Source organism: Nesoenas mayeri (assembly GCF_963082525.1).
Source record: "Nesoenas mayeri genome assembly, chromosome: 1".
NCBI classification, from domain to species: domain Eukaryota; kingdom Metazoa; phylum Chordata; class Aves; order Columbiformes; family Columbidae; genus Nesoenas; species Nesoenas mayeri.
Genome location: NC_137541.1, coordinates 72,640,650 through 72,655,856, shown reverse-complemented (window position 1 = coordinate 72,655,856; position 15,207 = coordinate 72,640,650). Strand labels below are relative to the sequence as shown.

General features: G+C 39.8%; 1 long non-coding RNA gene across 1 annotated transcript; it reads left to right on the top strand.

Moving 5' to 3' along the window:
- The first annotated feature begins 7,960 nt into the window (after positions 1–7,960).
- On the top strand, positions 7,961–13,518 carry LOC308042228. The gene is made up of 4 exons (XR_013922332.1): positions 7,961–8,032; positions 10,924–11,035; positions 11,814–11,878; positions 13,342–13,518. It is a non-coding gene; the product is annotated as an uncharacterized lncRNA (long non-coding RNA).
- The last annotated feature ends 1,689 nt before the right edge of the window (positions 13,519–15,207 follow it).

Sequence of the window (15,207 nt, the reverse complement as noted above, 5' to 3'; positions counted from 1 at the left end):
TCTAACTCCTCCAACTTTCTTTTTCTGATGCACTGTAATGGAATAACAGACAGTTAAGGAGCTTCACAAAGTGAGATGCCTCTTTCCACTAGGAAAAAAAATAAAAGCTTCTTTTAGCATATTTAACATAAATAAGCTGAAGAACATAAATTTGAATTTCACAGTTCTAATTACTTGTAGAGCATTATGTGTGATTACTTGCTGTCATGCATTCAGGCAGAAACTTTTCACTCCTGAAAGATGAATTTTATTCCTATGGCCAAAAGAAAAAGTGTATTGCAAATGTCTTTCACACAATTTTTTTGGTTTTTTTCAATCCACCCCCATTGTTGCTGTCAGCTTCTCTCCTGGAAAATCCTTTATCTAGTAAGTGTTGCATGTCAGGAGTGCCAAGGGGTGCTGCTGTGGCTGCTTTGAGTCTAAAAAATTTACTGTGTGCGCCAACAATTCCTAGCTGCTTAGGGGGACTGCTGGTTTATGAACATCAGATGCCAAATGCACAGAAGTATTTCCTGCGTCTTACTAGCTCCTTGTGGAAACATTAAGGGAGAAAAGCAATTTCCTGTCAGGAAGAGCTAATGTCTCTAAGTGCGAGCATTAAGTCCCTGCAGAATGGTGATTTCACATGCTGTATCTATTTGCCAAACTCTTATCAAGTAGATGGAAAGACTTGGTAGGTAATTAGCTAGTGCTTCATTGTCTGTTCATGGGTGCCTGGCTCTATATTACCTCTGACAAATGCTTTCATTCAACAGTGTAATTGATAACTGCCAGAGTTGCTCTTAATGAGCTGGTTTGATGTCACTCTTTATTATAGTGGCTTGCTTGCACCTTTGCAGATAAGCTTGGGTCAGGGCTCCCTTTGTAAAGCCCATATGCTCAGAGATGTAAACACAGCTGTATTTGCAATAGATAGAAAGGGACAATTCCACTTAGAAAGATCATATTCATTTGTTGGGCAGTATGAAAAGAATAAGGGCAATATTTTAAAATTAAACTAAAGGAAAAATGCCATGCCTTTGAATGCTCCAGTCTCCCATGCAACATCTAGAGGCTCTGAGTTATGCTGGGTCTAATTATTATGCATGCACAAAGGAAGAGATAGCCCCTGTTCTGAAGAGATTAGTCATTCCTTATGCATAAAGCTTTAGAAATTAGATGTTAGAAGTCTTTAAAAAAATCAGACATGGCAGTAATCAAGATAAATAAATTGGCATTACAATAGCATCCCAAAGTCTCAGGTCTTTGCTATAACTTGGATGTCACTTGACACTTCATCAGCAAAAATCTGTCTTCCATATAGTTGGGTGCAAGCCTCGTTCCCTCTTTTATTTTTCTTTTTCCATTCTCCAACATTTTTGTCAAAGCTAGATGAATCTTGCAACTCGTGGGAGAAAGGAAACCTGTTTACAGCTCAGTCTGCTCACTCTTGAAATGTTTTTCCACATCTTTACTGGCAAAGCAGGCAAACATGATACTGGCCCTGAACCGTGCCACAAAACTCTTCTGTACTGGTAAGAGTCACCAGCACAACTTCAGTCTGGGGAAATGATTCCCAGCTGTAATTTGGGGGCTTGCACAGGACAATGACTTGTGGTGGTGACAGCATGTCCTGGAGGATAAGGGAGCTCAGCTATCTGGATGTCAGTTGTGCCAGTTTATCTAGAGGGCAGAGAACGCTCTCTGTCCTGTTTTATATGCCAGCCTCTGAAGCTGTAGAAGAGTTCAGAAAGAATTCAAGGTAAAAATAAGCTCAGTAGGGGAAGTTCAAACTAGTGAGCAGTAACACCTACTGAACTTACCTCCCAAGACATTCACTGAAAGGTACTCAATCAGGAAAACACCAGGGGATCGCACCTTCAGCCTGGGGAACTTGCTGTAGTTGAATTCAAGTGCCATGTACCACAGCCTCAAATGTTACAGAGGTATAATAAAAATGTAAACAGACTTAACAGCGCACAAAGGAAAAAAATATGACTAAGCAGAGCCTTGAAAAGAAGCAGAGAGCTGACAAAGCATAAAAATTGAAAAGGTGCTTGAGAGAGCTGTGAGAGCCTTGGGGCTTTAGGGGCTCAAGGCCAGCCCAGAGTAGATGTAGCTGGTAGCTTTGAAGGAAAGATAAGGAGCCTCAGCAGAGGTTATCTCTGAAGATGTCTGCTGAGAAGCCTCAGTGAGGGCTCCTCACACTGCTTTTGGGAGCTGCTTTCAAGCTGAGGCTCACAGCTGAGGCCTGGCAATATACCCCACTGATCTGGACACTGACTCAAACTTGTGGTCTTGATTTTCCAGTCTGTTGCCATAAACTTGCCTGATGATCTGGGTTTGTCCCCCTCTGCCCCCCAAATCTGCCCTGTTCCCTGGCTGGGGGTAGTGGGACAGGCTCTAGCTGGTCAGGACCCTGCCCTGCCAGCCCCATGGGGATCCCCAGTAGCTCATGGCCGTCCTCTTGCGGAGCAGCCAGCTGTCTCAGCACCCTGACAAGAGATATGTTTGGCAGTCATTCACCACTGTGTCACCCCAGAGAGGTTTTCAATTTTGAAGACCATGTGCCAATATAAAGGAGTTTTGATGCAATATTCTCTTAGCCCTCAGGAGCATGAGGGTTTGATGTCATTGCAACAAATGTCATAATCTTGCATTATAAAAGCTATTATTGCAAGTGGTAGGTATATGTAACAACCTAATATACAGCAGGTTGCCATAGTCAATGTTTGGTTTGGGGTTTTTTTGTGGGTTTTTTTTGTTGGTTGTTTTTTGGTTTTGTTTGCTTTCAAAACCAAAATACATCAGCCTGAAAGTAGGATGCTTTGTTTTGGAACTCACGTTGGTCTAGAGGAGTGTGGGTCTGCTGCTCAAATGGTCCAGTACTGAGGGGGTGCGATGACAGCGTGGGCTAACTGAAATATATGTTACCAATTCCGTAGAAGGTTTTGTTTTCAAATTAAATGTATTCCTTTTCTGTTAAAAAGAGATTTTGGTTAAAAATATATATAGCTGCACTGGACTGTTGGGACTGCTGATATTTCACAGAAACTCCCTTATTTCTTTACTCTCCTTTTTCCTCAGGAAGAGAGAGAATCAACAAAACAACTTTCTATCAGAGAGCCGTACAACATTTTTCTGCCATGGTGATAGCTCCACATCCTGAATGTGCACCAGGGATTAAGGAGCACTCTGAAAATATACGTCTTCACCTCACAGAGTGTCCTCTCTCTCAGGTTGAGATAATGCCTGAAAAAAATTAGGCAACGGAGAACCTGAGCTCTCTTACAAGCAACTAAAATGGATAACCATGCAAGGAAAATGAGATGGTGAATGAAAGGAAAAAGAACAATAAAGAGATAGTTTTGTGAGTAACACCAGGAAATTTTCTGGCTATAATGGAAAAATGTTATTTTTGCCATAATAGTGGTAATTATTACCTGATGCTTTTTGTGCTAAATATTCCAAAAACACAACAGAAATACAAACTCTTCCTTAAAGACTGTATGATCCCACCATAAAACAAGAGAAAATGAACAGAGACAGATGAAGAGCACAGCAAAATGCAAAACAGTAGCATGGACACTATGGAAATGCTTCTAATGCATTCAAAATTGTCTAGACTAGAACTTGCAAGTAGCCTTACGTCTCTAATATGGGCTGAAAAACAAACATTCAGGATAGATGAATTCACAGTTTGTTCCTTGTTAAATCTGCAGAAACTCCACCTTCCACAGAAACATACCTGATGCAGCAAGATAATTTTCTAGTCCTTAAAGGCATTACTGGGTGCCTCGCAGCGTGTGCTGTTCTGCTGCGTGTTTTATGATCGTCACTTTGCATTACGGCAAGGCAATGAGGCTCTGCAATCCATCCGTGGCAAAGAGCAGAAATCCCTTCACAAGCTGGGAATGTGGGAAATCTGGATTCTCCTCCTGGCTGTGTCACTGACATGTTGGCCAGTCCTGAATGAGTCAGATGAGACCAGTGTGCCTGTTCCCTGTCCAACCTCTTCTGTGTCAAACTTCTCTAGACAGTAAGCGCTGATACATTTAGCATGGTGGATCCTTTAGGCAGTGTCAGAATAGTAATGCTAAAAAGGAGGAAGCTCCCTATTTAAACAGTGAATGATATATACAGGGGAACTTCAATACAAGCTTTCCCTTGCTTCTAATATGTCTGTATCTTGCTCTGGAAGGACAAATCTATCGATAGAAAATAATCTAGCTTCTCAGCCCAGCAGTGGAGTAGGACTTGGCTCCTTCCATTGCCAGTAAGAACACGATTTGGTACTGCACTGTCAAAACTGTATGAAAAATAATTTTGTCTCATATTAGATTTTTATGATCTGGTCAAAATGACAAGTGATGCTAATGATATTAGGCAACCGCATCCAGATGTCTCATCCCATTTCTAGAGTCATGAATAGATCACATTAATGATGTTTTCACTTGTTTCCAAAACAGTTGACAGAGAAGTGCTTTTCTGAGGTAGAAGACCTTGGGGTTATTTATCATTCATTAATATCCACTCCTGTAATGAGGAAGACTTTAGAAACAGAAGAAATGAGCACAGCACTTTTGATGTTAATTTTATTGGAATGTCTTAGATGTTCAGGAGCAATCCATGATGCATGGCTATTCAGATTTCCTATGTTGGCTCACTAACTGGTGCATATTATAATATTTGAGAGCAAAGAAAATACTGATAACTGTAGCATGGTTAAGTTCAGGAAACAGTATGGTAACAGAATTGAATTGTCCTAACAGTCCATGAAGACACAGCATCTTTAACTTATAGTATCTACTAAATTTAAGAAATCAAGCCAGTCATAGGACTGTCTCAAAGGTGACATGAAACAACAAAGAATTCCATGAGGCTCCTGAGCACATGGAATTACATAGATAGCAGAAATGGTCCTTGGCACTTGCCTTGACAAATGGACATTGCTATGATCAACTGGGCCTAAGCAGAATGATGCTAGACATCAACCTTCTAACAGACATTGCAGTGTTTTAGATGACTAATTGAACCTGTTGCGAATCCTAAAAGGTTAAGGGATAGAAAGAGGCTAAGAGCAGGAGAGCTTGTTGACTGTGGAAATATGAAATCAGAAAAGCTGAGTGACTTGAATCTGTCAATAGAATAACAGTAATTGAAGGAAACTGGCAAAAAACTCACTGAAGAGCGGTAATTTTTCCCTCATATAGGAAAAAGCAGCATGAAATGGAGTTCACCTGGGTTCCGACCAAAGAAAAGTTATATGGCTGCTTTTGTGTCCTTTGGTGATTCAAACTAAAGTCCTTTGTTAGTAATGGTGACAGTCTGAAGAGAGCCTCTAATGTGCACCCATGAGATTAGCATTCAAACATCTGTGAATTTAGTGGTGTTCAAGGATATTGGATTCATGGTTTTCTCATGAAAAGGGCCAGAGAATATATGCAATACCACAATGTGACTCCTGAAAGTGATCAAAAATCCTCCTGTGCTTCTAACTTCAAATGCTTGGTATGTACCAAGAAGAAGAAACATATAGTGAAATACTTCTCCATATTCAACTGAGTGCTTTGTGAAGTTCTGAAGTTTTGCCTGTTTTCTTGTTTTGTTTTCTGATTTTAAGTAGGATTGAAAAAGGTTGCCAAATGCCACTTAAGTAAGGAAAAAAGGCAAACTTGATGGGTCAAGATGGTTCAACAGCCAAGAGAAACATCCAAAATTTTGAACTGAGGCTATGACAATTCAGAGTTGTCCCCTTAATTTTTTTGCAGATAAAGACTTATGGATTCTGTGGCTTAATCTCTATGTTTGCACTAGTAAATAACAGAGGCCAAGGTCAACTTTTTGAGAGTCTGCACTCAAAGCTAGATACTCTTACCATTCAAATATGGGTACTTCCAAATTTCCCTACTAGGAATGGTCTCTGAGCTGTGTTAACTTGCTCATGATGTCTGAGAGACCACTGTTGGTCTGGGCTGAAAGTGTACAAATGATTGTACTAACAATATAAATTGTATGGACAATTTCATGCCAGTTGTCAGGGCTATATCCTGACCCTATATTTTTATTGTCTATGAAAATGTTACTTCTTTTCCTAGCCAATCCAGGCTATGGATTTCTGTGCCTGTTCAGCATGTTTTTGTGGAAATATGTGGTGTAGAAGAAGCAAGAATTAGGTAGGACAATCAACATCCTAAACTTGAGAGGAAGTTTCTGACAGGTTGTGATTTGTACATGAAGTTCACACTGGTACAGCCAGCCATTGCAGAGCACACAGCTTAAACCATCATTCGACCAGGATGTTCACAGTAACTCAATGCACACAGCTAAGTGGGGGTTTCAAAAATGTTGCATATATCTGGCAGTGATTTATTTCAAAAAACTCATTATAAATTTAAATGTTAGTTGTGGTTGCTGGACTCTGAAAAATGTAAGGATTTGCTGGTGTTGGTCAGGTAAAACTCTGATCTTTTTGAAAATCTGGTTCAGTTTTGAAATATTTACTGAAACTTATACTGATTCATAGACATAAGAACCTTTCTGCAGAAAAGTAAATATCCTGTGTGCAAAAATATCAAGTAATTGTTTTTCTGTTCTTCAACGAAATGGTACGGTAAATATGTTTTCCCATAGTCTCTATGCTATAATACACTAATGTATTTCATTACCATAATTAAATAAATTAGAAAGATGCTAATAGCTGCTATTAGGTGAATCTGATGCAAAGTTTATAGCAAAACTAATCAAAATAAATAGATATACTAAGAAGAAAAACGAAAATATATTTCCTTCCCCATGGCAGACAGTTGCACACAGTGGAGGGTCTGCTGAAGAAATGGCGTGTGGATTGTAGAAAGTGTTAAGATACTTTATAGCAGAGTGTATATAAAACAGGGTAGGAAAGTACTGATAAGAGCATGAGAAAACATGGAGAAGTATATTTTATATTCTTCATGATCAAAGAAATGTTTAAGTGTTGTTTCCTTTCACAGATGTCTAGATGAAATTTTGTGAATAAACAAAATTCCTCGAAAAAAATCCACATTCCTTATGACATCAATATTTGATTCAAATGGAAATAAACCTGCAACTCTGAATTTTGGCTAACTATTTTGGAAGCGGTAACTTCCTGTATGTGGAGAGACAAATGCATGACGGTTTGTGGCTTTCAAACAAGTGAAAGAAACAAAGACATAACTTATCATCTCTGTGCATGTTTTTTTCGTTATGGAAGGTTGACAGAAAATAACAACAAATCAAAATGGCTGCATTATTTATTCTGTACTGGTTAAGTAACTATACAAGAACAGTGCTGAATCTGGCTTATAATTATAGATCAAATAATTCCATATGTCTACAGTCTATAATGTGTAGAAATACCACAAGTAGCTTAAAATAAGCTAGTTCAGACTTGATGGCATTAGCAGGGAACTGTGCCTAGGCAAGTTCACCCAAACTTTATGTTATATTGGAAGCTGCTCTGCCATGTGTTTCACCGAAAAAATGTAGCCACAGCTGTCCAGCTGAAATCTGTTCAGACTTGGGCTGCATTTAGTTTGCTAAAGGGGACAATGGCTCTGAGTGTTTTCTCATATCAGCTACCTATAAAATCAGAACTTACAACATGGCAAGATCACAAAGAATTGAGATCAGAACTTGACCAAGCTTATTCTCTGGGTAAATGCAGTTTAAAGGGATAACTTTCATTTTTTCCAACTCTGTATCAGTCAAAGAAAATGGAAGTTAATGTGCTCTCCTGGCATTGAAGTTGGACCATTAGCTCTTCCACTATCCAGCTTCAGTCCGTGGCTGTCTTGCAGTGATGGCTCAGCATTTGTATCATGTCTTAACAGGATATTATGAGCTTAGCCTGTGGGCAGTGCAGGAAGCGCTTCTTCCTGCTCTGATATCGCCAGTATGATAAGCAGCCCAGAGCAGTATGTCATCGCCTAATGACACGCACACTGCACTCTAAGCGTAGCTGTAAAGGAGGTACATTGCACAGCTCTGCAGCAGCTCAGCTATTACTAGCCTGACACAATTAAGGCAGAAGGTTAGTCATGTTGGGCTTTGTTTTTATGTCTCTTCTCTTCTCTTCTCTTCTCTTCTCTTCTCTTCTCTTCTCTTCTCTTCTCTTCTCTTCTCTTCTCTTCTCTTCTCTTCTCTTCTCTTCTCTTCTCTTCTCTTCTCTTCTCTTCTCTTCTCTTCTCTTCTCTTCTCTTCTCTTCCCTTCCCTTCCCTTCCCTTCCCTTCCCTTCCCTTCCCTTCCCTTCCCTTCCCTTCCCTTCCCTTCCCTTCCCTTCCCTTCCCTTCCCTTCCCTTCTTTTGTTTGTGCAACACGATGGACCTTAACAAAAAAGCCAGAGCTTTTCATTTTAGAGCTATTAAAATTGTTCAGTGGCAAGAGGCCATATGTATTCCTCTACCTTCCTTTTATACCTTCCTTTTATTGACATTTGTTTTAGTGTTACAACAGTCAGTATCTTAGCTAGACAGCAGGAAAAAAAAAGGTAATTATTTAATGGAATGGCTTTGAAATGACTGCTTTAAATCTATAGTGTAACTTATAGAATGACAGTTTTTTAGGAAAAAACAATGGAAAGATACAAAAATCTTTTAAACATACATTCACATGTACGTGAACACTCATTCTTTGTTGTTATCTGGCTTGGGGTTTCTCTCCTACTTCTGCTTGGTTTCCTGGTTATATATTAATTTTGTTAGTAGTAAATGACTCTCAAACACTTTACCCATTCAGTTTGGGTAATAACCATAAAGGTAGGATGATACTTCTATTTAAAGGCTACACCAATTTTCCTAAACCTTGAAAAGTGGGCTACAGTGCAAGCAGCAACCAGCCTTAGGCTGACCAGGGTTCCACCTGACTACCAAAATGGACTGGAAGGTGCAGAAATCACACAGATGTAGCGATTGTCATTATCTTTGCCTGTTAGCAAATCACAAGGAATATCTTTCTGCTGGCGTTGGGCAATTGGCAGAACAAAATGAGAAATGCCAGGATTGCTGAATGAACACGAGCAGAAGGGCTGTCTGTGATTGCAAGGGAATATTGTCTTCCATGTGAGTTTGGTTCCTTTCAGCCCTGTTGTTCCACTGTCTGCCCACAAATGCTGTTGAATGTATTGTCAAAGGACAGTAACATCCTGATAACTACAGGTCCACAGGAGGGGTGGCCACCGACCACAGTGGTGATCCTCCTTCCAGGTGAAGTGGCAGAGCACTGTGCAGCATATTGAGATGTTCTAAACCTGATGATGACTTGTGTGTATAAAAATTACAGAGTTTTACTGAGTTTTTATCATCATATTAAGTCATCTTGGTCAACACTTTTAAAATGTTGGGGGTGGCATAAAAAAAGGCAGGAGAAAAAAACCAAGCACAACTCAGAAGTTCTGCAATGCCTGGGCTAACACAGTGTGTGAGACCTGAAAGCAGCCTTTGTCACTTCATGCATCTATTTCTTACACTTGCCTCACAACCTGGAGGTGCTCTTAGTTTGCTTTAGGATTGTGTAGACTAGCTAGTCTACAATATATGTGCTTCAGATATTGCAGAAGCTAAGAATGCATCTAGTATAATAAATATGGTTTCCTGAAGATCAGATCAGTTGAAACTGAAGTCCACACTTTTTGTGCCTGGAACAAATGACACAAAATGCAAAAGAGGTGAAAATTATACAGTTCTTGCTTTCTTATATGGAGTACTCCAGATGAGTGTAATTGGGTTATTTTTTGTGTGATTCTTTCCGTACATTAAGCTTTCAATGTTAAACGAGTATATATCACTCTCACGTTAAAAAATTGTATGAAAATACAGCTACTGGATTTAAAATAATAAGACACAGTTATGATAAAAACTATAAGAATTTCTGTAAGATTATTGATTATTCCATGGTAGAATGAGTTAGAAGTCATCATAGTATGACAGAAGGCCAGACAATGATTACTGAAGATGCAGTAAGGTATCAGTAATCATTCCATTTACTGGTCATAATCCATCTTCTATGAATTAACTTAGAGCCCAAATTAAAATGAAAATAGGATACAATGAAAGACTGACTTTGCAATCTGAACATTTCTGATATTTTTGCAATTCAAGTACATTCTCCTGCTGTAAATAAACTTTGAGAATTCGACCATAATAAACTAATCAAATGCAAACCCACCATATATATCCATCACATACACTTTGTTTCATACAAAAACACATAAAAGGAGGGCTTTCCCTTTGATTAAAAAAATAGATCAAAAATGACAGGAAGAAGAAACAAAATATTCTATAAATTGATAGTGACTGTATTATGACTGTCCTTGGGATAAGATATTAAGGTTGGCTTCTCAGCTGGGATGTATTGACTACATACCAATGGAGCTGTGCCAGTCTACAAGTGGTCATGTGTTAGTAATATTAAAGATTTATTATATTTACTGTCTCAGATAGACTACCTGCTTTTCATAGCTTGCAGTGTGCTTGGGTTTTGCTTGTTAATGAAGGTGGAGTGAAATTTCACAGCTGATTTTTTAAGAGGCTTATGCAGGCCAAAACTGAAAGGATAGATAGCATGTGAGCTCCATTTCTGAAATAGGGTATTATTTCCTACGGTAATGACCTTTTTCTCTTTGTGGTTTTATGATCTATGTCATTCCTAATAGGACTCCCTATACTGTAATACTATACTACAATGGTTTGCCTGTAACATTGTGAAACTCAGCAAATATACCCATAAAAATCTACTGAGGAGTGCACACATACACACAAACACACTGCTTTTGAAAACTGGGTGAGGTAATTTTTCTCAGCCAGTCCCTTGCTTTACATTTCCCCCAGATGATCTTGCAGAACGTGGCTTTTGAAGTGCTGCAGGATGGTGAAGGGTGGCCACATCTCCTGCTACAGCCTGTCACACTGGTCACTCATTCACAGGTCTCAACAGAACGGGGCTTCTAAGCTGTGGAGCAGTTTAAGATTGCCGAAACGGACTTGGCTAAGGAACTGCCCAGATTCCTTCTGGTCTGTATGAGGATCCAGCAGCCCAGTATGTATTCTTGTCTCATGGCATTTATTTATTGTCACAGTCTAGGCTCATTAATGACAGGAGAAATGCTTCCTTATAGTTGTCACCCTACATGGCCATCTTCTTTCTTCTGTGACTGAGAGATGGGATCCAGACCCAAGCCATTGAACACCAGAGCAGCGCTTCATCTCCTCGCCACTTTGAGACCAGTAAAGACCTTCACAGACCTTCAACACATCTCACTGCCCAGCACCTCCCGTCCCACTTAAACCAAATATTAAAATCCTGTTTGAACCCTGTCCTCTGAACTGGCACTGGGAAGCAGCAGGGTCTGGTGAACAAGATACCAGACTGCCAGTCTGGGGACCTAGACCTGATCTCTGGCCACCACTGATGCAACATGTGTTGCTGGTCAGATAACTTCACTTCTCTGTGAGCTTTCCCTGAGTTTAAGGACTGTTTCTGCTCTGCCAGGCAAAGCTATGGTGTATGAAACCAGTCAAAGACAAACCTCACAACATATTCAGTTCTTGCATGAAACTACCAAACCTTTGCTTAAAACTAAGAACCATGAGAGAAGCTGATTCTAGCATGACTTATGCTAAGCAATGTAAGGTACAAAACAGCTGGAAAAAAGTGACCTCACTTAGCTTTCGAAATGTGTGGTTAAAATGTAGGCATTACTTTGATTTATGGATACACCTGTGGTACTCTAATTTTAGAATACGTTCTTGGAATTTTTATAGGGGGCAAGCCATGACTGTAAACATGCCTTGTGACGTTATCATTGCTATTGCAGGAATGAATGCCAGTTCTGGCCTCTGCCTGGCCTTGCTCAACCAGCTAATGACTCAGCCTATGTGAGTATGTATCTGTTTGTGTCTCTACATGAGTTTACGTGTGTCCTTTTTTATGAAAATTATTCACTCTTATGTGCATATCTGATAACGAACACTATTCGGGTGGCACACTCTTCTACGTGGGCTTTAGTGCTTTATCTTGATGACCAGTAATAGCTCCATAACTGCAACAGATTTCTCCTTTCTGAGATGAGATTCAAAGTGTCATAATTATCTCTCCATGATAGCCAGTGGAAAAAGAAAGACCTGGTTTTCACTTCCATGACTGTAAGGGTGGTATTAAATGACAGGAGAAGTAATAGCATAAAACCAGTCAAACTCTCAGTTCTCTCAAAGAAATAAAAGCAGAGTCTAGGAGCCATATTTCAAGATAAGATCTAGCAGGGTATGTGCTCTCTTTTCATTTGGAAAAAAATTCCCAGATATTGCTCTTTCCGTGCTGCTGGAGAAATGCAGTCAGCCTGCTGCTGTGCAGTTTTTTGGATGATTTCAGTTTCTATAAAAAGAAGATGACCTCATCTTTGGTACTTAAAGATGCACCACCCTATCAGCACGAAGGGGAATTTGAATTTATGAAGCCTGGAACCTGGTGTGACTGTAAAAGGGTTGACCTGAATGAGAGAAGGGTTTAAAAGAAAGCTTTAACCCCTTCCCCACTTCCAGCCTGTATGTGCTTGTGTCCTGGCAGGAAGAACAGCTACTTAAAGAAGTCAGGAATTGGGATTCACGCCAGGTTTCTGCAGTGGGCTGCAGAGATGCTGCATTGCTCCCCTGCAGACAGCGTTGCTGCCTCTGAGCTACAGTGTCTCTGACCTGTTGCAAAACCTGCGTACAGACTGCATGTGGTGTGCTCAGCTCTAGAGAAACCGAGTGGAGTAGACCACCCAGTTCATTCCCTGGATGGACTGTGAGAGTATTGGGAGCCTCCCAGAAGAGAGATACTCTGTATTACAGATATTTATCAACACTTTCAAAACAAGAGAAGTGCAGTTTGAACCCTGAAGTCCTATTTTTGGTATGCCCACTATGATTTGATTTTCAAAAGTCCTACGGCACATTTAAGTCAGTGAGAAATGCCTAAGGTGCTTCGGCTTTTGAGGACCAAGCTGTTCATTTAGGGGCCAGATATTAAAAGGTCTTTAGGCTCCAGAAACCTCTTGACGCTAAATTTAAACTGAGGATTTAAGAACCTACCTCAAAACATCACAGCCTAAGGGTGTTTTATGGCCCATATGTATGCAACAAAGCTGATTGCAGAGTACCCAATTCACCTTCTGCTTGCCTTTTTATAATGCAAGGATGCTTTTTCACAGGGTTGTTTGGTAAACTTAGTCTAATTCCAAAAATAAGTAAAAAAAAAAAAGGGGGGGGGGGGTGGGGGGTGAGTATATGCATAATTGTGGTGAGAAAAAATGTTGTGCAGAATACCTCTTGCATCCAATGTTCATACCTCTGTGTATTCTACAGTAGTTTCCCATGAAGACAAGGCCCAAGAGGAGGTGGACTGTAATGCAGAAATAGTCATAGAATCATTTCAGATGGAAGAGACCCTCAAGATCATCAAGTCCAACCACAACCTAACTCTAGCACTAAACCGTGTCCCTGAGAACCTAATCTAAACGCCTTTTAAACACCTCCAGGGATGGTGAATCCACCACTTCCCTGGGCAGCCTGTCCCAATGCCTGACAACCCTTTCCAGGAAGAATTTTTACTGCACTCATTGCATTTCCTAGCCAAATATTTAGCTCTTTATATCTTATCACTACTTTGTTCCTGGCTACTGCTGACAGCACATACCTCAAACTGCAATCCAGCCATGTTTACATTTCAGTTCCTTCTATTACATTGCTTCTTAAGAAACTCCTTAACTTCACCCAGTAGTTTTTATAGAGTCCAAAACAGAAGCTGGATTGTGCTGTACACAATAGGTGTACTGACAAGAACCTAAGTTTCCAATATCCCAAAGTGTCCTTTTTCTTTGTTTTTCCCCTGAAAAACATCGATCTTTAAGGCTGATTCTAATCAATACAGTTAGTTATCTCAATTTGCCTCAGCCAGCACCACACTTAGAAAGGTTACTCTGTATGAAAATTAGTTTTCTACTGTCTTCAAGCCAAGGCTCAGATCTCATTGCCATGGGCAGCACTACTCATTAGGTGCCTCACTTTTAATTTGTGACAACAGAAGAAAGCTCACATGGAAGCACTGTAGAAAAGGGTGATTTCAATACAAATTATTTTGTACTGTGAGCAGTAGATGCTGATGTTATGATTTTGTTTGGAGGGGAAAGAGGGAAGCTGTTGTTACAGTTGTAACTAAGTTTTGTAAACTATATCCAAGATTCTTACCTTATCTTGAGGCTTTGCGGGTTGTATATAAAAAGAGAAGTGAAAGTTAGTCCTCAGTTAGTCCTTATCTTATCTTGAAAGGATAGGATGTGCTGAGAATGCACATCTAAGAAATCCAAGAATTTTACATGATTTCACAATGAACATAGGAATAGCGCGCATGTGCAGTGACAAAAGGTGAAAAGTACACGAGTGAAGAAGACTCCTTACTTCATCCTGAAGACCCCCTGAACGACCACCAGAGGACACTGCGCATGCTTAGAGTAGTTCCAAGGTGTTGCAACTGATATTGTGAAATAGTTGTGTAATCTGATGAATATGCAATACATACATTGTAACCCTAATGAATATATATGTAACCAAATTGTATAAACGTAGTGGAGTTCGAATCAGTGGTCGGAGCCAGCTTTGGGTGCGAACCTCTGGTTTCCCAGCGCTGAAATAAAAGCACCGCATATAACTACGTCCGTGGTTATGTGTCTCATTTGCTAACACTGTGAATCGCTCTTGAACAAAGGTTCCTTACTACCTATTCCTCAGTCCCCTCACAAACACAGTTCAGAAGCTTTCCAAGCACTCTATAAATGATTTTATTTCATGTAGTAGAGAATTCCTAGAGCAATAAAAAGGTACTCAAATAATAACAGTTGTGAATAAAAATACTTCATGTTTGTATAATGTCTTTCAACAAGACCTTTCAAAAAACCTTTTTTCACATTAATGAAGTCTTGAGTATCTCTTAAAGGAAAATGAAAACTGTATTGCCAGTATGTGGTTTACTGGTAAAATACAGATGCTGTCAGGGCATGAAAAAAACAGCTATGTGGTAACATTGTAGCATTACAGTTCAGAAGGGAAGGATTCTGCAACCAAAAACACAGGCTAAATTACTAGGAGTAAAATACAGAATTATTTCAGCTGAGAGTTGGCCAGAGCTCCAGAAACTGCAGTTCTGTGAGGTCTTCAGTGCCTGACAACACTGAG